We start from the raw sequence: 21,492 nt of genomic DNA on the forward strand, positions 1-21,492 counted from the left end.
ATTCAAAAATAAGAACCAATAAATAAAGGGAAAAATGATATTCAAACCAGTTTACTAATCCTCTTGGAAGCCTTATTAGCTTACAAATGATGATGATCTTGTATCATGTTAATGTTCTGAGCATTTAAAAAAACAAATACAGCCATTTCCCTGTAGCAATTGGTGTGAATCTATGGATAATCCTGATATTACAAGGAACAGGCTAAGTACATGTGTATTCACTGGCTGATCTACTTTAATACCTTTTTTTGCTTATCTCAATCCAATATATCTTTTTAAAGTTAATTCCTAAAGCTTAAAATTAACCTAAACATTTTTCATTAACATGTACTGTTTCAGTAAATAATACTTTTGCATCACAAATTCCCAGTACAGAAAAAGTCATTCATAAGTATAATGTACCTAAGGCGATTGGAAAAACTAACCTGAAAACCAAAAAACCTGAATTATATAACATTAGGTGTAAAAACATTACCAAAATGAAAATCTTTATTATCAATCCAATATTATGTACTTAACAAATAAGCTTTCAAAAGTGGTAAAGTATAACTAGACCATCTGTGAACTGCAGGGAAAACACTGACAGGAGTTACAGAAGTCACGGTCATTTAAGAAAAATTCTTCATTTCCGTAGGTTGATGGCCAAACTAAAAAACACACATTTGGGAAATTGAGGAAGTGATAGCCTTTACATTGCTAAGGAGTACTGTAGAGAAAACCCTCAAGTTTATAATGGCTATAAGGGAAATGGCCTCTCCAAGAAGCTGGAGGGTAGCAGAAGCATACACAGAGCTGCAGACTGGTATGCTTCTACGAAATGATTTCTTCAAAGTAGACACAATATAAAGTTCAACACAAAGTTTCCATGTTCCATCTTTCCTGGAGATGCCTCTTGTAAATGGCTTATTGTAAGGTGGAATACATCAGGTGAAAGATAGCTGCTGGTATCAGCAGACCCAATGAAGAAGCTCTTAAATCCAGGGAGACTGAAACATAATTTTTGTTAGGCAGTAAGGAGCACATCAACCTGTGAAGTATATAGCTCATTAATTATCGATTTCAAAAATTTGTTCTAATAAAAAATTCTTGGAGATTAAATATAATTAATATTATTTGTACCTTGAAGATTTGGATGGTGGTGTCTCTTCTGTTCTGGAAGCAAGAACTGAGCTTCCGATTTCCTTCCTATTATCAGAACGCATCCCTTATTTCCACTTTCAGTACTTGCGTTCCTGCCAACCTGCGCCTGAGACCTTTTCCTGAATACTTCAGTAGTTCCCCTGGGATTACAATGCATGCTTATCCCCACCTCAGTACTTGGTGTTAAACTGCTACTTTATCAGGTCTCCTTGATGCTTCATTTTCGTGTCTGCTATAGAGATCTGCTAGTTAGCAACATGGCTGTCTACTGCCACTACCTCATGGAACCAACTAAGCTAATAAGTAACCAACATCTGGTCCTAACCTGTTCATAGAAACAACAATGAGTCTAATTTCACTCTGTACCTGGGAACTATAATAGTCTCTGAGCTCTAGTCAGCTCCAATAGTATTTTCAATTAGCTTCAGCTTCCTGTTCAGCTTTTCAATTTCTCTGGAAGTGAGTCCTGATACTTTTGCAGCTATTACCAAGAAGATGAATCTTTGCTCCATATCAAATGGTCTATGTGATTCTTCAGCTCAGACTCTCAGAAAGGATACCTGCCAGAAAACTTCTGCTGCCATGCCCTCTCTCCTAAGATACTGCACCAAATCAGTCCTAATTAATCACATCCCTTGTAATAACATGTCTGAAATTCTGACAACAGTGAGAGTGTTGAGAGTTCCCTGAGAGTCAATACTATACTTTCAAGAAATCCTAGTTATTTTCTTTATACATCCCTGGTCTGGTACTTGCACTCCTTTCCCCCATTCCTACTGAGTTGCAATGATCTGTTTACATATCTGTCTCTGCCATTTAACCATGAATTCCTTGAGAGGAAGAGTAGTTCTTATGTTTATAAGGACTTAACCAGTGTTTAACATAATGCCTGGCACATCTAAGAGGCTTGGTAAATGATGATTGTGGAAATAAACAAATATACGCTTGTGGATGAAAACGTGATTCCTTAGCAAAGGAATACTGACTGAGTCTGGCTCAGGTGGTAAACAAGGACACAATCAAAAGAGAAGCTTCTGATTCCAAACTAGGAATCCAGACAGAGATGATAAAAGATACTCTAGGGGCGCCTGAGTGGCTCAATCAGATGAACGTTCCACCTCAGCTCAGGTCATGATCTCGCGGTTTGTGGGTGTGAGCCCCACGTCGGGCTCTGTGCTGACAGCTCAGAGCCTGGAGCTTGCTTCGGATTCTGTGTGTCTCTCTCTGCCCCTCCCCTGCTCATGCTGTCTCTCTCTGTCTAAAAAATAAACATTAAAAAAAAAAGATACTCTAAAGTTTTAGTGAGAAAGGTATGGCATAATTTATGGGTATCTGGTTTGTTTTTTATGGTTTTTTTTTTTTATTTTTGAGAGAGAGAGAGAGACAGAGCACAAGCAGGGGAGGGGCAGAGAGAGAGGGAGACATGGAATCCGAAAAAGGGTGCAAGCTCCAAGCTATTAGCATACAGCTGGACATGTGGCTCAAACTCAGGACCCATGAGATCATGACCTGAGCCAAGCCGGATGCTAAACCGAATGAGCCACCCAGGTGCCCCTATGGGTGTCTGTTTTTTAAAAGTTGTTCAAACATATCTTTAAAACTAATGCTGGTGAATGCTTAAGTTTAGTTGTTGTAATAAGAAGACACATGAGATTTTTCATTTTATTATTTTAATAGAGTAAAAATTCTGGTTAAATGAATATCTTCTTAAGTAGGGATGCAGGCAAAAATAATTTGTGGCTTGAGTCTTAAAATGTAGAACACTCAATTTTCAGGCACCCCTCCCAAGTGACTACAACATATAAAAAACTGCATATTTGGATTTTAAAATGGTTCCACATACTTAAAATTTTAAAGTACACTTGACTCTTGAACAATACAGGTTTGAACCGCACACATCCACTTACACAATTTTTAAAAATAAATACAGTACAGCTCTGTAAGTGTACATTCTCTTCTTTATGATTTTAACATTTTCTCTAGCTCACTTTGTAATACATATAATACACAAAATGTGCGTTAATCCCCTGCTTATGTTATTGGCAAGGTCTTCCAATCAACAGTAGGTTATTAGTAGTTAAGTTTTTGGAGGAGTCAAAAGTTACATAGGGACTTTCAGCTGGGGGTGGCAGTGGTGTCCCTAACCTCTGTGTTATTTAAGGGTCAACTCTAATTGCAACGTTACCAGCTGCCTATTACTTCACTTAGCGTTTTTCAGTGCGTATTACCAATTCTTTTCTACAATAAAGAATAATTTTTGCTCCTATAATATCTTTCCACAAAGGGTTAATGAAACTCACAAATTATTCTAACTTTTGATTATAGGAATAAAAACAAATGGACAGTACATCTGGTGAAATTTTTAACAGTATATGGATTAGGGAAGGCCAGGGAGATGAGAATATAGCTTTTACAGTTTGAATGAATACTGGTAGTTATAACATAGAAGTATGTGGTAATTGTTGGACAAAAACACAAATACAAATATGATTTAGAAGATGCTCAAATTTGGTAGGTTACCCTTTTTGCTACATGAAGGACTAAAAAGGAGGGTACAGCAGTGGAGGGAAGAGAAGCCAGAACAGAAAAGGTAAGGGAAATAGAGCATATGATTTATTTGGCATAATCCTGAACTAAGTACAAGACCCAGACTGTGGTATCAGCCAGGAATACAGGTGACACAGGCAGATTCAAGCAGCAGGCAAATTGGCCTAAGGCCATTATTTAAAGAAGAGATGAGGAGACCAAGTTAAGAGAAACCTGGATTCAGAAAGAAGAAATTTAGTCCCCAGAAAATTGGCATAAGGCCACTGGGGTATAAGATAGGAATCCATAAGCCTAGAATTAAATCATAGAGATCACTTCCATTAATAAAGTCAAAAGTGGCCAATTAGCCATTAAGCTCCTTTGTCTTAGCGTCTGTGGTCAGGGTAAACCTAATAGGTGTCTAGTTAGGTGAGCTTTCATATGAGAAGAATATAGGAGACCAGTCCAGCTGACAAAATTAATCCACTTTCATCAAAAAATAATCATTTCCTCCCTTCTCAGTGATCAAAGCCTTCACCAATCAATCCTTTCTCTTCTGTGTAAGATAGGATAGGCTACATTCTTCAAATGTAATGGCTCAAACACAACAGAAGTGTGTTCATTACTCTCATAAGAGCTCAGGACCAGGGTTGGGGATGGGATCAGGGAACTCTGATTCAGAGACTAAAGATGACGTCATTATCACCTGAGGTGCGGGAGGGGGTGGGGGGTTGTATGCAAGAAGTTCATGTGAGAAACTTTTCTTGGCCAAGCCTAGAAGTGGTATAAATCACTTGTGCTCACATTCAGTTGAAGAGAACTTAGTCACATGGCCACACTTAAGTGTTAAGAGATGAAGGAAAATGAAGAAGAAACAAAACAAAACAAAACAAAAGAACTGGGCATCCACAACCCTAACTATTTTGGGGGAAGAAAAGAGATTATGGTCAACAGCCTGCAGTCTGTCATACCAACTTGGAGTAACAACAACAACAACTCATAGGATATAAAGGACAAGGGAGAAAAATATTAGAATTATATGTACGTTTAACAAAGACTTGGAGAGATTCACTTCTAGAACAAGCCACTTCTGTAGGACTGGAAGCCTCAGGGGAGGGAACACTTCCAAATCACCTTTATCAATTTTGCAGGACACTAAACTGCTGTGATTGACTTAGGTTGACGGTTCCACACATTTCATCTCCTGCATTCTGTATCTCTTCCCAAAGTCTTAGACACAGCCACTACTGGCTTGAAGTTTAATGTTTGCATGTGTACTCTCCCTAGCTCTGTATTTCCAAATTTAGCAAAATTTTTATGTATCTCTGACCTTTTCACAAAACACTGCAGCGAGGTTAAGAAAGCACTGGGTCTGATCCTCCATTCTCGATGGTGGGAGCTGCTGAGTGTAAACAGATGCTTTGTGCTTCCCCTCCACAGATCTCCCCGCATCATCTATGGGAGGCCAAAAAGTAATTACTGTCCTACAGTTTACTTTACAAAATCTGAACTGAATGATCTACAGGGAAAAATATAATGGTCTTCAAATTTTTGCTCTGCAATTCTAAAACTGAGTTATTCCTAAACTAAATTTGGTAACAGATCGCTATACTCAAAATATCAAAATAAAAAACCTAAAAATAAAATATACTCAAAATATCAAAATAAAAAACTCTAAATCGAAAGTCTAAGCAACAGAAAAAAAAATGCCTGAAAACCCCCCCACACACATACACGTTTTAAATTCTAACAACTTTCTTTCATTAATATAGTAAAATTCACTCTGAAAATAAAGTATCATCAAACTTCAAAATAATGAAACTACAGCATATGTGACTTTGACAAATATTTACTGTATTAAACCTAATACAATTACGATTTCTTGGCTTCATGCGGGCCAAGGAAAATATAGACATTTTAAGTTTAAGGGAAGGCATCACTGCACAAGTTTTAGATATGGCAAATTTTGTGAAGATAATTGAATTTTTCGTGTCAAAAAGATCTTGTAAAACTGCTACTGAAAACTACCCAAGCACGGACCTCAGGGTTGGCCACACAAGCTACCTTATTTGTAAGTGCAAAGCCACAGAGCAGAAAAATGAAATCAGAGATACCTGAAGGTAAAAGAATTTAAATTTGCCTTCTCATTTTATTCCTCCTAGGAAATTATATTTTATACCTCCTAGGAAATTATTTTATGGGAATTGCTAAATATTCTTTTCAAGTTTGCTAAAAACATTCAGGGAATTATTTTTCTAGCTCTAGAAAGCTTTGTCTTTTTGGTCTTACTGAAAAATTGTGAGCTACATTTTAATCTCAGTTTTCCTACTTATAAAAATGGGAGAGTCTACATGGAAATAAAAATTTCAAACACACCTATAAAATGAAATACATAATGTATTCATAAAAACAAATAATGATCACTTTTAGGTAGCTTCGTGGAATGTCTGAGTCATGTTGACATGGGCAAGATGAGTGGTTTAAGAAGTGGCAGAAATGATAAAAGTTACATTTTTTAATTACCTCATCTTTCCAAAAGAAATAAAAATATTCTGTCGATGCAATTATCTTCTTTGGAATTTCCAAACTCAGACCTCTGCAGCTAGTACTTAGATGTTACTTCTTAAGGTAGTGAAACAAGGGCCTGCAGGCAACAGAGTACATCATTATCCTTCCAATGAATAACAGAAAGGGAAGGTTCACTGCCAAGGCACAGTCTCATGTTACTTCAGGTCAGCAATTTGAAAATGTACCCTGTGGTAACGTCTGATTTTCCCAGGGAGGCAAGATTAAATGCCAGATAAAGGATTCACTACTTGACAATTAGAGAAACTGATGCCTACAAGCTGATAATACCCTAAAGAGGTAACTTGAAACAATTATATCAATTATCTAAACACTGTATAATGTATTACCTTTTAGCAGTGAGAAACAGAGCCATGAGAATGAAAAATGGAAGGAAAAATAAAAACCATTTGTATTAACCAAAATTAGTTTGATTACTCATCCTTATTAGTTTCTTTAAAAAACTGTTTGATGTTAAATCAAATCAATACTAATTTTTAAAAATAAAGAATGATTAAGCATTTATTTGATTTCATGTAGAAGGCTGAGTATTTGTTATTAGGTCGCACCTGATACTGGCAACTGTACTAACATTTTCATAAAACACCAAACAGCAAAGCTCTTTTAAATTTAGACTTTTATTTTATATTTTTTAGGATAAGAATCATGAAATTTTATTCACATCTATTTTTATTCTGGCTAAAGAGATGTTCATGGAAGTACTACACTTGGCTTTCTCAAATGGCTTGAGGCTCATTTAAAAGCTTCTAAGAAGATAAAAGGGGTAATATTTTCTTTGCTTGTTGGGTGGTCGAAAGGTTAAGTATCAAATTCCCAGTGTGGGAAAATCCCAAAGTACTCTAGGTGAAATGTTTTGATGCTAGGTACGTGTGTCCATGTGGAAGTACACACAGCTGAAGACCAGCCAACAGTATTTCCTGGGCCGAGATCAAACAAACAAAGTTATAAAATTAAAAAAAAAAAAAAGGCAACTGACCACTTAAAGTCTCTACGTGTAGTTATAGTAGCGTACATTTTAAGGTTCTTTACAAGTTTACAAAGCACTTTCACAAATATTGTCTCAGTATTTTGAGGACGATTGATAGGAGGATGATGCAAGTAAGGCATGTCTCTAACGAGGCCATACGCGTCGTGGTTTACCGCCTACATCGCGTCTCTTTCGGTCTATTCCAGGCCTTTGCTCCAGCAATACCTCCCTTGCCCTGCCCACCTAACTCACTATTTTTCTACTACTGGGTACTTCCCTCCAGCATACACATGTTGGTATTCCTCCGTCTTAGCAGGCTTCCTGCCCCACTTCTCCATTTAGCTACCCTTCCCTTCTTCCCCACCTTCTCTCCTGCATTCATTTCCTGTCTCTGACTTCCTCTACTTCAGCAGGTTCCTCCCTCTACCACTCCACTAAACTGTTTACCAAGGGCGTCAATGACCTCTTTGTCGCTAAATCCAAAGGCCAATTCTCAGTTCTCATCTTACAGCATCTGACACAGTTGATATCTCTTTTTTCCTTGAAATAACTGTCTCAGTTTCCAAGATACCACTCTCCTGATTTTCCTTTTACTCCTCTGGCAGTTCCTTCTTGGCGTTTCTCTGCAAGTCCTTGGACCTCATCTCTTTTTAAAATCTGTGATTACCCCCTTGATGATCTCATCTAGTTTTTACATATTATAAATACACTAACAAATCCAAAATTTTTACATGTACCCTTCTGAATTAATATAAATTCCACAAAGGCAGGAATTTGTTTATAGTGGTAAACTTCTGCCTCTCCAAAGCCTACAAGAGTCTCTGGCCTGTAGCAGGTTCTCCAATATTTGCTAAATAAATGAATGGATGAATGTGGTTATAAAACTTATTATAATTGTTAAATAAGGATTCCTTTAAAAATTAAAACATAATATTAAAAACTCAATAATCAGCTGGTATTAACAATGTAATTGACTTCAAAACTGTGCTGTTGGGAAGGCAATACAGTAAAATATGTTCAATAATTTGTCTTTTGTGGAATGGGAAATTTTTTGATATGGACATATCCTCAAATTTCAGATATATAAATTAAAAATTTCTGTTAAATGTATCTGTAACCGGGGCACCTGGATGGCTTAGTCAGTTAAGCATCTGATTCTTGATTTCGGCTCCTGTCATGATCTCACAGTTTGTGAGTTCGAGCCCCACATCGGGCTCTGTGCTGAAAGTGTGAAGCCTGTTTGGTATTCTCTTTCTCTCCCTCTCTCTCTGCCCCTTTCCTGTTACCTCTCTCTCTCTCTCTCAAAAATGAATACACAAAACAAAAAGCATGTGTAACCACTTGAACACTAGAATTAGGATGTATAATTTTCAAGTCACTAGAGTGAGAGAAAAGAATCAAAAAAAAGGACTAATACAATGTCAGGGCATAAGAGAAAAAAATTATACATGCTCATGTAATACAGCAAAAACAGATGCAAATATGTCAATGAATATAGGTGAGTTAAACTCTCATTAAAAAAGAGCAACTCTTGGGGCGCCTGGGTGGCACAGTCGGTTAAGCGTCCGACTTCAGCCAGGTCACCATCTCGCGGTCCGTGAGTTCGAGCCCCGCGTCAGGCTCTGGGCTGATGGCTCAGAGCCTGGAGCCTGTTTCCGATTCTGTGTCTCCCTCTATCTCTGCCCCTCCCCCGTTCATGCTCTGTCTCTCTCTGTCCCAAAAATAAATAAACGTTGAAAAAAAAAATTAAAAAAAAAAAAAAAAAAAAAAAAAAGAGCAACTCTTGGGGCACCTGGGTGGCTTAGTCAGTTAAGCATCCAACATCAGCTCAGGTCACCATCTCATGGTTCATGAGTTCCAGGCCCACGTCGGGTTCTGCGTTGACAGCTCAGAGCCTGGAGCCTGCTTCAGATTCTGTGTCTCCCTCTCTCTCCGTCCCACCCCTGCTCACATTCTGTCTCTGTCTCTCTCAAAAATAAATAAACAGTAAAAAAAAAAAAAAAGCAACTCTCACATTGTATTTTTAAGAAGTCATATAAATGTTCCTTACAAGAGCCAGAATTAAACATTGTCAAGAATTCTTGAAAATGCACAAAATTAAGGGCCAAAAGCATTAAATGGGGCAAAGAAAAATTCACCAAGAAGCTATTACACACATAAGGCAAAATAGTTTAAAATTCTATAATGGAAAACCTGGTAGAAAAATGCAATTTGACCAATTCACAATCATGGCTGAGATGTCAACAAATCTCTACTAGAAATGGATAGGTCAAATCACAAAATCATGTAAGAAAAAAATTTGTGTAACAAAACAAATAAGATGTTTATTTGTTTTTAATAAACAAAATATATAAACTGATCATATATTATTCTTCATAAAAATATCAATAAGATAAAAATGTGGAAGTTATATAGGCTCAATGAAATATTCATAGACTATTAGAGAATAGGAAAAATAAATTTACCAGGAGTACCTGTATCAATACAGATAAGGTTTTTAAAGATAATACTAAGTAAAAATACAAACTAGAAAAAGATACTATAAAATCAGTATATATTATTCAAGGGTACATTCACTTATAATAATATTATGAAAACTTGCACAAGAATGATAAAAATCAAGTTTAGAACAGTGGTTATCTCTTTGGGGAAGAGAGAATTATGACAGAGGTATATATGCTAACAGTTTATTTTTTAAGCTGTCAGTGCATGTATAGCTATACATTATATTATCTATGTACTATATTTTTGTAAGTTGGATATATGTCATTTTAAAAAATCATTCAAGTTTTATTCCTTCCCTCATATGGAAAAATGCTAAAAGTTATTAGCAAAAAAAACAACATAAAAAAGACCACTTTGGGAAATTTAAGATATACTATTACACAATTGGGCAATTCTTGGGTTAAAAAAGAAATTAAAACTGAGATTACAAGCTTTTTGAAAATAAATGACACTTAGGGATTTACAATTAACAATCTGTGTAATTTGGTCAAAGCCATTACTGACAGGGGAAAATTAATAACCTTAAATGTATTTAAAGTAAGAATTTAAAATAAGAATTTAAAGTAAATAAACTATGTATTCAATACAATAAGCCAAAAAATAAATTAAGATAAATTTGAAGAAAATAGAAGGGAATAATTACTAAAGATAAAAGCAGAAGTAAAACAATAAAACAGTAAATAAATTTAATTTTAAAAAGTATTATTTGAAAAGACCAATAAAATAAACCCCTATCAAATCTGATTTTTAAAAAGCACTGAAAATGAAATAAACAATATTAAACATAAATTACATTATATCCATAGTTTGGAATAGCACCTAAATATAAGATAAGAATCAGAGATCTATGATTTATCGATATAATAATGTCTTAATATAATATCAGTCTAAAAGGCAAGAACAATAGGGACAGTATGGTCACATATGTGTTACGAAGAAAATGATATATGTGTTTAAGTTTATAGGTCTGTAAATATATTTTAAAGGCCTGAGATGAGAGAAAACATTTATGACCTATAAAGTAGGAACAGGATTTAAATTTTGCCATGTCCTAGAAGTCAATAAAAAACAAAAATTGGTGAAGATATTAGAAGGCAATTCCCAGGAAACTATAAACAAAAAAATTCTCTACGTCACCAGTAATCACAGAAATGGAACTTTTTTTTAGAAATGTAATTTGTAACAATCATGGCAAATCATTTTTTCACACTCGAATTGGAAACAATCAAATTTGATAATATTAAGTAAAGGGGACACTAGAAGTTCATGACGATCGGGATGAAGTATATTTGGATGCAACCATTTTGAAGAACAATTCAATAGTTGCTATTAAAATTTAGTAGCGATGGACCTAGCAATTTAACATGTGTGTCTACAAAGAAACCTGATATTCACTGTAGCAATGTTTCTGATATTGAAAAAATAGAAACAATCAAAATTTCCATGAGTGAGATAATAGTTAAATAATGCAGTAGTGTATAGCTACTAAAAAAGGATATGGTAGATTAAGAGGTGATAGTACACTGGGGTGCCAGGATGGCTCAGTCAGTTGAGTGACCAACTTTTGATTTCGGCTCAGGTCATGATTCCTGGGTTGTGGGGACAGAGCCCCACATTAGGGTCCGCAATGAGCATGGAGCCTGCTTAAGATTCTCTCCCTCTCAGGGCACCTGGCTGGCTCAGTCGGTTAAACATCCCACTTCAGCTCAGGTCATGTACTTGCGGTTCGTGAGTTCAAGCCCTGTACTGGGCTCTGTGCTGATAGCTCAGAGCCTGGATCCTTCTTCAGATTCTGTGTCTGTCTTTCTGTCTCTCTCTCTCCCCCTCCCCTGCTCATGCTCCCTCTCTCTCTCAAAATTAAACACTTAAAAAAATTAAAAAAAAATTCTCTCACTTCCCCTCTACCCTTCTCCCCTGTTTCTGCTCTCCCTCCTTCCCTCCCTCCCTCTCTCTCTCAAAAAAGGGAAAAAAAAGAGGTGGCACTATAGTAAGATTCAGAGGACACCTAAGTGGGTGAAATAAACCAAGTTAAGAAAGAATGGGTAAAAAAGAGAAACAAAATTCACGCTTTAAAGAAATACACACACACACAGACTTTAGAAAAAGTTGTGGAATGGAGTATTGTTTTTTCAAAAGCAAACAGCACATATATTATTGGCCCAATTTTAGACAAGAGTTACTAGCTTTGTTTAGAGAAACCTTCCTCAAGCATAGAGATAGCAACCGAGTCTAGGACCAAATCCAGTGTTCTTCTTTCTACTCTAGACAGCTTGGCACACTGGAATAAAAGTGCATTGTTTTGTACTCCTTCAGGCCTATGTTCACCACTTCCCAGTTAGGTAACCTTAGGAAAAATAAGCTCTCTGAACCTTAGCATTTTCAACTGACAAATGGACAAATAAACACTAGCTCCACAAATTACAAAGACAAATGAAAACTACACGAGAACAATTCCTTCTCCCCTGGCCAACAGAAACAGTTCATCGAGAATCCTCTGTTAATCAGCAGGGTCCAGAAATAGTCTTAGGGCAGCTCAGCCCCATGAGTAAAGTTTGCCGTGTCAAGTGCCTCTGTGGCACTGTAAGTTGGAAGTTTCTAAATATTTCAAGATGATAAAACTATTCCGATGGCCTGGTATTTCCTTGAGGCTCCCATCTGCCTCCTACTCTAGCACCTTTCTCTCAGTTTTTCTGGCTCAGTTTCCAAACATCTAGATTATACGGTATGTGGTAGGTATTTCATTTATTTCCTAAGAGTGATGGCTGACCCTTAATGACAAAATCTCTAGCTGTGCACTAAGCCACTGTCTTCTAGGCCTGGCTACATGACTCTAAGATAGTTTTTCTAGGTTGCAATCAAAGAAATGAACATAACACACCATTAATAGTCTGTACTATTTTACCCTAAATGAATCACCTTGAACTTACCCAGTTGTATTGGTTAGCTCAGGCTGCCATAACAAAATACCACAGACTGGACGGCTTAAACAGAAATTCATTTTCCCGTAGTTTTGGAAGCTAGAAGTCCAAGATTGAGGTGCCAGCACAGAAAGTTTCTGGTGAGAAGTCTTTCTGGATGGCAGATGGTCACCTTCTTCCGGTATCCTCACATGGTCTGTCCTCGGTGTGTGGGCACACTCAGAAAGTGTGAGTGAGCTCCCTCCCTTTGTGTCTCTTCTTATAAGGACACTTATCCTATCAGACCAGGAGCCTACCCTTATGACCTCATTTAACCTTATGACTTTCTTAGAGATGCTATTTCCAAATACAGCCACACGAGGGGCTAGAGTTTTAACATATAAATTTCGGGGGGACACAAACATTCGGTCCAGAACACCAACCACAGAGTGACTCATCGGCCCTTTTTCTCTACTCACTTATACAGGTCTTAAAAATGTTCTGGCAGATCATTTCCCTCAAGCTGGCATTTTATTCTGGAGGAACTCGAATACTGGGAGATCTGAGTTGGGAGGAACCCTCTCTGTCAGATCCTTTATAAACAAACAAACAAACAAGCGAACATTAAGTAAGATCAGTCCTAGAGTCTTTGGCCTACCTAGATCCCTGTGGAGGGGTTCCCCGCTTACCAGTCACAACTTCAAGTTCCCTGCCCACCAACCAGCCTTGGCCTATTTGCATCCCAGTGGGAGATCTCCTGCAAGCACATTCCACCACATGGTTCCCTGTCTGCCAACACTGGCCCAAGGGCACACCAGCAGGTGACTTCCAGGTTGCCAGTTCTAGCTGGTATCTCCCTGTCTGCCAGCCTCAGCCCAGCCACTGCGGAAAAGCTCTTGCTGTGAACACACTTTTTCTCACGAGGCCTAAATCCCAACCTGGGGAGGCAGCTGCCCTTCCAAGTTTGTTTTTTCCTTGGGTTCTCTCTCTTGGCCCTAGAATATTCTTTTGAATTTTGATTCCTTCTCAGTAGCTTTCCTATCATAAACAGTTAATAATTCTTCATATTGAACGTTATGCATTCAAATTACCATGTGGTTTCCATCTTCTGACTGGCCCCTGGCATAGAACAGCTTGAAGATGAGTATCACTGGGTGTTTCACGGTGCTGCCCCAGGAACAAGAAGACAGGTATGCCAGTGTCCGAGAAAGAAACCACTTCTACAGTTCCCTGCTGCAAGCTCTACTGGCAAAAAAGAAATGTTGGCAAGTTCCAACACCAGCAGTACAAGCAGGGCAATGAAGGGTAGATCTGAAGGTTACCTGACATAGTAACCGTGCTGCTATCCACACACAAAGTCGCTATCTAATTACATTAAAAAAAAAAAAGAAAAAGTTAACACATAGCAAGACCTTCCTATGTGCCTGACCATTTTAAGCTCTCTTAATAATTCTGTAATGTAGGTACTATTACTATCCCTACTTTACAGATGAGGAAAGTGAGGCATACGCATGTAAACTTAATTAGCTTTGGCAAGGTTCTGCAGTGAAAGACTTGAGATTCAAATCTAGGTATTCTGACTCCAAAGACTACATCTCAACCATCATGTTGTATTGACCTTTGTTTCTATTGCTAAGACAAAAACAAGCTTTAAAAAGTGAAGAGATTTGTTTCTTTTCTGGAGGCCACTTTCCCCACCGGCCTGACACACCACCAGTGTGGCAAAGTTTCCTCTCATGCTCTTGGGCACAGCTCTGAGCAGCATCACCCTTTAGACCAGAAAGCTGGCGGGCACTGTGGGGAAGAAACCAATTAAGAAGAAAGAGGAGGAGGTGCTAGAAGAGGGGGAAGAATTCGTGGGTGTAAAAGGTTCCCAAACATGGAGTGGAAAAGGCAAAGGGGATACTCCTGAAGTGCAAGGGGTCCTGAGAGGAGGACAACACATGGGAGTCAGAAGACAACCCGGACTGCCCTGACCTCAATGCCCAGTTTCTACAGTCACAGAAAACAGTACATGGGACAGATAAATCAGAGGAAGGCAAGCACAAAATTGACTCTGGCTCTGAAAATAAGGCAGAGAACAAAGCAAAGAAGAAGAAAGAAGAGTCAGAAAAGCCATGGGACTTTGCCAGTGGTTTGGAGCTGGATGGAGCAGATTACTGGAGCTACAGACTCCAGCGGAGAACTCATGTTCCTGATGAAATGGAAAAAATCTGATAAGGACGACCTGGTCCCCACCAAGGAAGCCAATGTCAAGTGCCCACAGCAGGGGGGAGGGGGTCATACCCTTCTCTGAGGAAAGGCTGATGTGGCATTCCTGCCTTTCAGAGGATGGTGGCAAAGAGATGACAAGAATGCACTCTCCCGAGTACCGGCCCCTGTCATACCTGACTGCAGGCTTCAAGTGGGGAGGAGGGAGTTCTACTTGCCTTGACACCACAGGAGTGGCTTGAGAGGATGTCCTTTGAAGAGTCAGCACAGTGTGCTGTGCTCTACAGCAGCCCAAGTAAAGCCCGTCCACGCCATGTAGTTTGCACACCCATCCCAGTGGAGGGGAAGGGGGAGAAGTAGTGCAAGGCAGCTCATTCTGGGTTTTGCTGAGAAAAGCAGAAGGCCTTTCAGGAAGGACAAAACCTGCAGAATGGGTGTGTGGGACAGCAAAAGATACTGTAGATCTTCAAAGACCATCTCCACACCCCACAGCCTGCTTCCCCAAAGTGCTAACGCTGCATTTTTACAGTGTAGCGTGTGTGTAGTGTAGTTTTTGGTAATCACTGGTATGTAATTTGTGGGTACAAGGGATGGAGTACGAAGGGAGATAGGTAGGATCATTTCTATTAAAATTTGGGGCCTGACTGGGAAAATGGTGTCACAACGGAAAGAACAACTTAATGATGATTTTGTTCTACGTCCAGAATATTTTATCTTAAAAGAAAAATGTCACCAGTGACCTAAATGAGGACTATAAGAAACTATTTAAAATGCCTGAAACTTATCACCCAAGGTGTTCCTTTCCTGAGCTTAATGCTATTCCCAGGAAAGAACTAAGTGAGTTAATAAATCACCAGCTGCCACTTGTGGGATGGAAACTGGTTGAGGAGGGAAAGTCTTCTATCGGAGCACATACAGGCCCACTGTTCTGTCTTAGCAGTGCTAACTCTTAATGTTGACAACACGCTTCTTTTTCAATTATAAAGTTATAAATAGCAGCTTGTTCATCCGAGCCACTGGCCAAGGCACTTGGGGAGAGAAAGAAGTGGTATAGAAAGTGGGAAAGTAGGGAAAGAAAGGCCCATGCTCTCAGAATGGAAGAGTCTTGGAGCCTCTCTGTTACTTGAATTTTGAACCCTAAAGCCGCTGGTCGCAGCACTGACAGCACAAGTTCACAGAAGCACTTTAAAAGTTGAATGATTTCAAAAGCCCTGGTCTCAGGACATTAAACATTCACACTGGCACAGTGGTTCACTTTACAACACAAAACAAGACTTTTTCTAATCCTAAGAATTACCTGATACCTGAAAAGCTGTCTTCAATCATGAGATCCATTAGTTCTTGACACAGTCTAGACCTGCACCTAAAAATCCATTATAAAATCTTTCTAGGCATGTGTTAGGCTTCCTTGAAAACTTTGTTTAAATGTAAACTTCCTACCACATTGTCAGGTTTTGTCTTAAAACTATAGGTTTATTAAAAAAAAAGTGAAGAGAAACTCTATTAGAGGCCAATGTTCCTCAATATTGCCATTAAAAAAGGTAGCACACATAGACGGTAGTTATCTCTGAAAGAAAACTAGAAAAAATATCAAAATGTTAACAATTATTAATTCCGAGTGGTGGGATATACAGTTCACACCTGAACACAGGTTCACCAATACACAGATTTTTTTTTTTCTGAAATAGCACTGTAAATGTATTTTCTCTGCCTTATGATCTTTTTTTTTATTATTATGAAGATTATTGTCAAATTGGTCTCCATCCAACACCCACTGCTCATCCCAACAGGTGCCTTCCTCAATGCCCATCACCCACCTTCCCTTCCCTCCCACCCCCCATCAACCCTCAGTTTGTTCTCAGTTTTTAAGAGTCTCTTATGGTTTGCTTCCCTCCCTAACTTTTTTTTCTTCCCTTCCCCACCCCCATGGTCTTCTGTTAAGTTTCTCAGGATCCAGATAAGAGTGAAAACATATGGTATCTGTCTTTCTCTGTATGACTTATTTCACTTAGTGTAACAATCTCTAGTTCCATCCATGTTGCTACAAAAGGCCATATTTCATTCTTTCTCATTGCCAAGTAGTATTCCATTGTGTACATAAACCACAATTTCTCTATCCATTCATCAGTTGATGGACATTTAGGCTCTTTTCATAATCTGGCTATTGTTGAAAGTGCTGCTATAAACATTTGGGTACAAGTGCCCCTATGCATCAGTACTCCTGTATCCCTTGGGTAAATTCCTAGCAGTGCAATTGCTGGGTCATAGGGTAGATCTATTTTTAATTTTTTCAGGAACCTCCACACTGTTTTGCAGACTGGCTGCAGCAGTTTGCATTCCCACCAGCAGTGCAAGAGGGTTCCCGTTTCTCCAAATCCTCTCCAGCATCTAGAGTCTCCTGATTTGTTCATTTTAGCCACTCTGACCTGCATGAGGTGGTATCTCAGTGTGGTTTTGATTTGTATTTCCCTAATGAGGGGTGACGTTGAGCACCTTTTCATGTACCTGTTGGCCATCTGGATGTCTATTCATGTTTTCTGCCCATTTCTTCACTGGATTATTTGTTTTTCGGGTGTGGAGTTTTTGGTGAGTTCTTTATAGATTTTGGATACTAGCACTTTGTCTGATATGTCATTTGCAAATATCTTTTCCCATTCCATTGGGTGCCTTTTAGTTTTGTTGTTTCCTTTGTAGTGCAGAAGCTTTTTATCTTGATGAGGTCCCAATAGCTCATTTTTGCTTTTAATTCCCTTGCCTTTGGAGATGTGTCAAGTAAGAAATTGCTGTGGCTGAGGTCAGAGAGGTTTTTTCCTGCTTCTCCTCTAGGGTTTTGATGGTTTCCTGTCTCATATTCAGGTTCTTTATCCATTTTGAGTTTATTTTTGTGAATGGTGTAAGAAAGTGGTCTAGTTTCAAATTCTTCTGCATGTTGCTGTCTAGTTCTCCCAGTACCACTTGTTAAAGAGACTTTTTTCCATTGGATATTCTTTCCTGCTTTGTCAAAGATTAGTTGGCCATACTTTTGTGGGTCCAATTCTGGAGTCTCTATTCTATTCCATTGGTCTATGTGTCTGTTTTTGTGCCAATACCATGCTGTCTTGATGATGACAGCTTTGTAGTAGAGGCTAAAGTCTGGGATTGTGATGCCTCCTGCTTTGATCTTCTTCTTCAAAATTACTTTGGCTATTCGGGGTCTTTTGTGGTTCCATACAAATTTTAGGATTACTTGCTCTAGCTTCAAGAACAATGCTGGTGCAATTTTGATTGGGATTGCATTGAATGTGTAGATTGCTTTGGGTAGTATTGACATTTTGACAATATTTATTCTTCCAATCCATGAGCAGGGAATGTCTTTCCATTTCTTTATATCTTCTTCAATTTCCTTCATAAGCTTTCTATAGTTTTCAGCATACAGATCTTTTACGTCTTTGGTTAGATTTATTCCTAGGTATTTTATGCTCCTTGGTGCAATTGTGAATGGGATCAGTTTCTTTATTTGTCTTTCTGTTGCTTCATTGTTAGTGTATAAGAATGCAACTGATTTCCGTACATTGATTTTCTATCCTGCAACTTTGCTGAATTCATGTATCAGTTCTAGCAGACTTTTGGTGGAGTCTATTGGATTTTCCATGTATAATATCATGTCATCTGCAAAAAGTGAAAGCTTGACTTCATCTTTGCCAATTTGGATGCTTTTGATTTCCTTTTGTTGTCTGATTGCTGATGCTAGAACTTCCAACACTATGTTAAACCACAGCGGTGAGAGTGGACATCCCTGTCATCTCCCTGCTCTCAGAGGGAAAGCTCTCAGTTTTTCCCCATTGAGGTGATGTTAGCTGTGGGCTTTTCATAAATGGCTTTTATGATCTTTAAGTATGTTCCTTCTATCCCGACTTTCTCGAGGGTTTTTATTAAGAAAGGATGCTGAATTTTGTCAAGTGCCTTTTCTGCATCGATTGACAGGATCATATGGTTCTTTTCTTTTATTAATGTGATGTATCACATTGATTGATTTGCAAATGTTGAACCAGCCCTGCAGCCCAGGAATGAATTCCACTTCATCATGGTGAATAATTCATTTTATATGCTGTTGAATTCGATTTGCTAGTATCTTACTGAGAATTTTTGCATCCATATTCATCAGGGATATTGGCCTGTAGTTCTCTTTTTTTTTGCTGGGTCTCTGTCTGGTTTGGTAATCAAAGTAACGCTGGCTTCACAGAATGAGTCTGGAAGTTTTCCTTCACTTTCTGTTTTCTGGAATAGCTTGAGAAGGATAGGTATTATCTCTGCTTTAAATGTTGGTAGAATTCACCTGGGAAGCCATCTGGTCCTGGACTCTTATTTGTTGGGAGATTTTTGATAACTTATTCAATTTCTTTGCCGGTTATGGGTCTGTTCAAGTTTTCTATTTCTTCCTGTTTGAGTTTTGGAAGTGTGTGGGTGCTTGGAATTTGTCCGTTTCTTCCAGGTTGTCCAGTTTGTTGGCATATAGTTTTTCATAGTATTCCCTGATTACTGCTTGTATTTCTGAGGGATTGGTTGTAATAATTCCATTTTCATTCATGATTTTATCTATTTGGGTCATCTCCCTTTTCTTTTTGAAAAGCCTGGCTAGAGGTTTATCAATTATGTTCATTTTTTCAAAAAACCAACTCTTGGTTTCATTGATCTGCTCTACAGTTTTTTTAGATTCTACATTGTTTGTTTCTGCTCTGATATTTATTATTTCTTTTCTTCTGCTGGGTTTGGGGTATCTGCTGTTCTCCTTCTATTTCCTTTAGGTGTTAGATTTTTGATTTGGGATTTTTCTTGTTTCTTGAGATAGGCCTGGATTGCAATGTATTTTCCTCTCAGGTCTGCCTTTGCTGCATCCCAAAGCGTTTGGATTGTTGGATTTACATTTTCATTTGTTTTCATGTATTTTTACATTTCTTCTCTAATTGCCTGGTTGACCCATTCATTCTTTAGTAGGGTGTTCTTTAATCTCCATGCTTTTGGAGGTTTTCCAGACTCTTCCTGTGGTTGATTTCAAGTTTCATAGCATTGTGGTCTGAAAGCGTGCATGGTATGATCTCTTTTATACTTATTAAGGGCTGTTGTGTGACCCAGTATGTGATCTATCTTGGAGAATACTGAACGTGCACTCGAGAAGAAAGTATATTCTGTTGCTATGGGATGCAGAGTTCTATATATATATGTCAAATCCATCTGATCCAATGTTATCATTCAGGGCCCTTGTTTCTTTATTGATTCTGTGTCTAGATGATCTACCCATTGTTGTAAGAGGGGTATTAAAGTCCCCTGCAGTTACCAGATTCTTATCAATAAGGTTGCCTACGTTTGTGATTGTTTTATATATTTGGGGACTCCTGTATTTGGTGCATAGACATTTATAATTGTTAGCTCTTCCAGATGGATAGACCCTTAATTATTATATAATGCCCCTTCTTCATCTCATTACAACCTTTAATGTAAAGTCTAGTTGTCTGATACAAGTATGGCTACTCCAGCTTTCTTTTGACTTCCAGTAGCATGATAGATAGTTCTCCATCCCCTCACTTTCAATCTGAAGGTGTCCTCAGGTCTAAAATGAGTCTCTTGTAGACAGCAAATAGATGGGTCTTGTTTTTTTATCCATTCTGATACCATATGTCTTTTGGTTGGAACATTTAGTCCATTTACATTCATTGCTATTATTGGAAGATAAGGGTTTAGAGTCATTGTGATGTCTGTAGGTTTCATGCTTGCAGTGATGTCTCTGGTACTTTGTGGTCCTTGCAACATTTCACTCACAGAATCCCCCTTAGGATCTCTTGTAGAGTTGGTTTAGTGGTGATGAATTCCTTCAGTTTTTGTCTGGGAAAACCTTTATCTCTCCTATTCTGAATGACAGACTTGCTGGATAAAGGATTCTCAGCTGTATATTTTTTTCTGTTCATCACATTGAAGATTTCCTGCAGTTCCTTTCTGGCTTGCCAAGTTTCAGTAGATAGGTCTGCCACTACTCTTATGTGTCTCCCTTTGTAAGTCAGAGCCTGTTTATCCCTAGCTACTTTCAGAATTCTCTCTTTATCCTTGTATTTTGCCAGTTTCAGTATGATATGTCGTGCAGAAGATCGATTCAAGTTACCTCTGAAGGGAGTTCTGTGTGCCTCCTGGATTTCAATGCCTGTTTCCTTCTCCAGATCAGGGAACTTCTCAGCTATGATTTGTTCAAGTACACCTTCAGCCCCTTTCTCTCACTTCTTCTTCCTCTGTAATTCCTATGATACGGATATTGTTCCATTTGATTGCATCACTTAGTTCTCTAATTCTCCCCTAATACTTCTGGATTTTTTTATCTTTTTGTCACCTTCCTCTTTTTCCATAATTTTATCTTCTAATTCACCTATTCTCTCCTCTGTTTCTTCAACCTGTGCTATGGCCGCCTCCATTTTATTTTGCACCTTATTTATAGCATTTTTTAGCTCCTCATGACTATTTCTTAGTCCCTTGATCTCTGTAGCAATAGATTCTCTGCTGTCCTCTATGCTTTTTTCAAGCCCAGCGATTAACTTTATGACTATTATTCTAAATTCTTGTTCCATTATATTGCTTAAATCGTTTTTGATCAATTCATTAGTTGTTGCTACTTCCTGGAGTTTCTTTTGAGGAGAG

General features: G+C 38.2%; 1 protein-coding gene and 1 pseudogene across 5 annotated transcripts in view; one reads left to right on the forward strand and one right to left on the reverse strand.

The window, feature by feature from the left end:
• Positions 1–21,492, reverse strand: part of MICU3 (mitochondrial calcium uptake family member 3) — a 110,418-nt gene that overhangs the window by 67,383 nt on the left and 21,543 nt on the right. Inside the window, exon 1 of one of the 5 annotated variants that reach the window (XM_053216354.1) lies at positions 13,101–13,651. The exons of the other annotated variants lie outside the window; for them this stretch is intronic. The gene's annotated coding sequence lies outside the window, so the exon portion shown is untranslated. Of the gene's footprint in view, positions 1–13,100; positions 13,652–21,492 lie in introns of those variants that run through there. 5 annotated transcript variants of the gene reach the window in all.
• LOC106972631 (chromobox protein homolog 1-like) lies at positions 13,762–15,278 on the forward strand (annotated as a pseudogene).

Source organism: Acinonyx jubatus, chromosome B1 (assembly GCF_027475565.1).
Source record: "Acinonyx jubatus isolate Ajub_Pintada_27869175 chromosome B1, VMU_Ajub_asm_v1.0, whole genome shotgun sequence".
NCBI lineage: Eukaryota > Metazoa > Chordata > Mammalia > Carnivora > Felidae > Acinonyx > Acinonyx jubatus.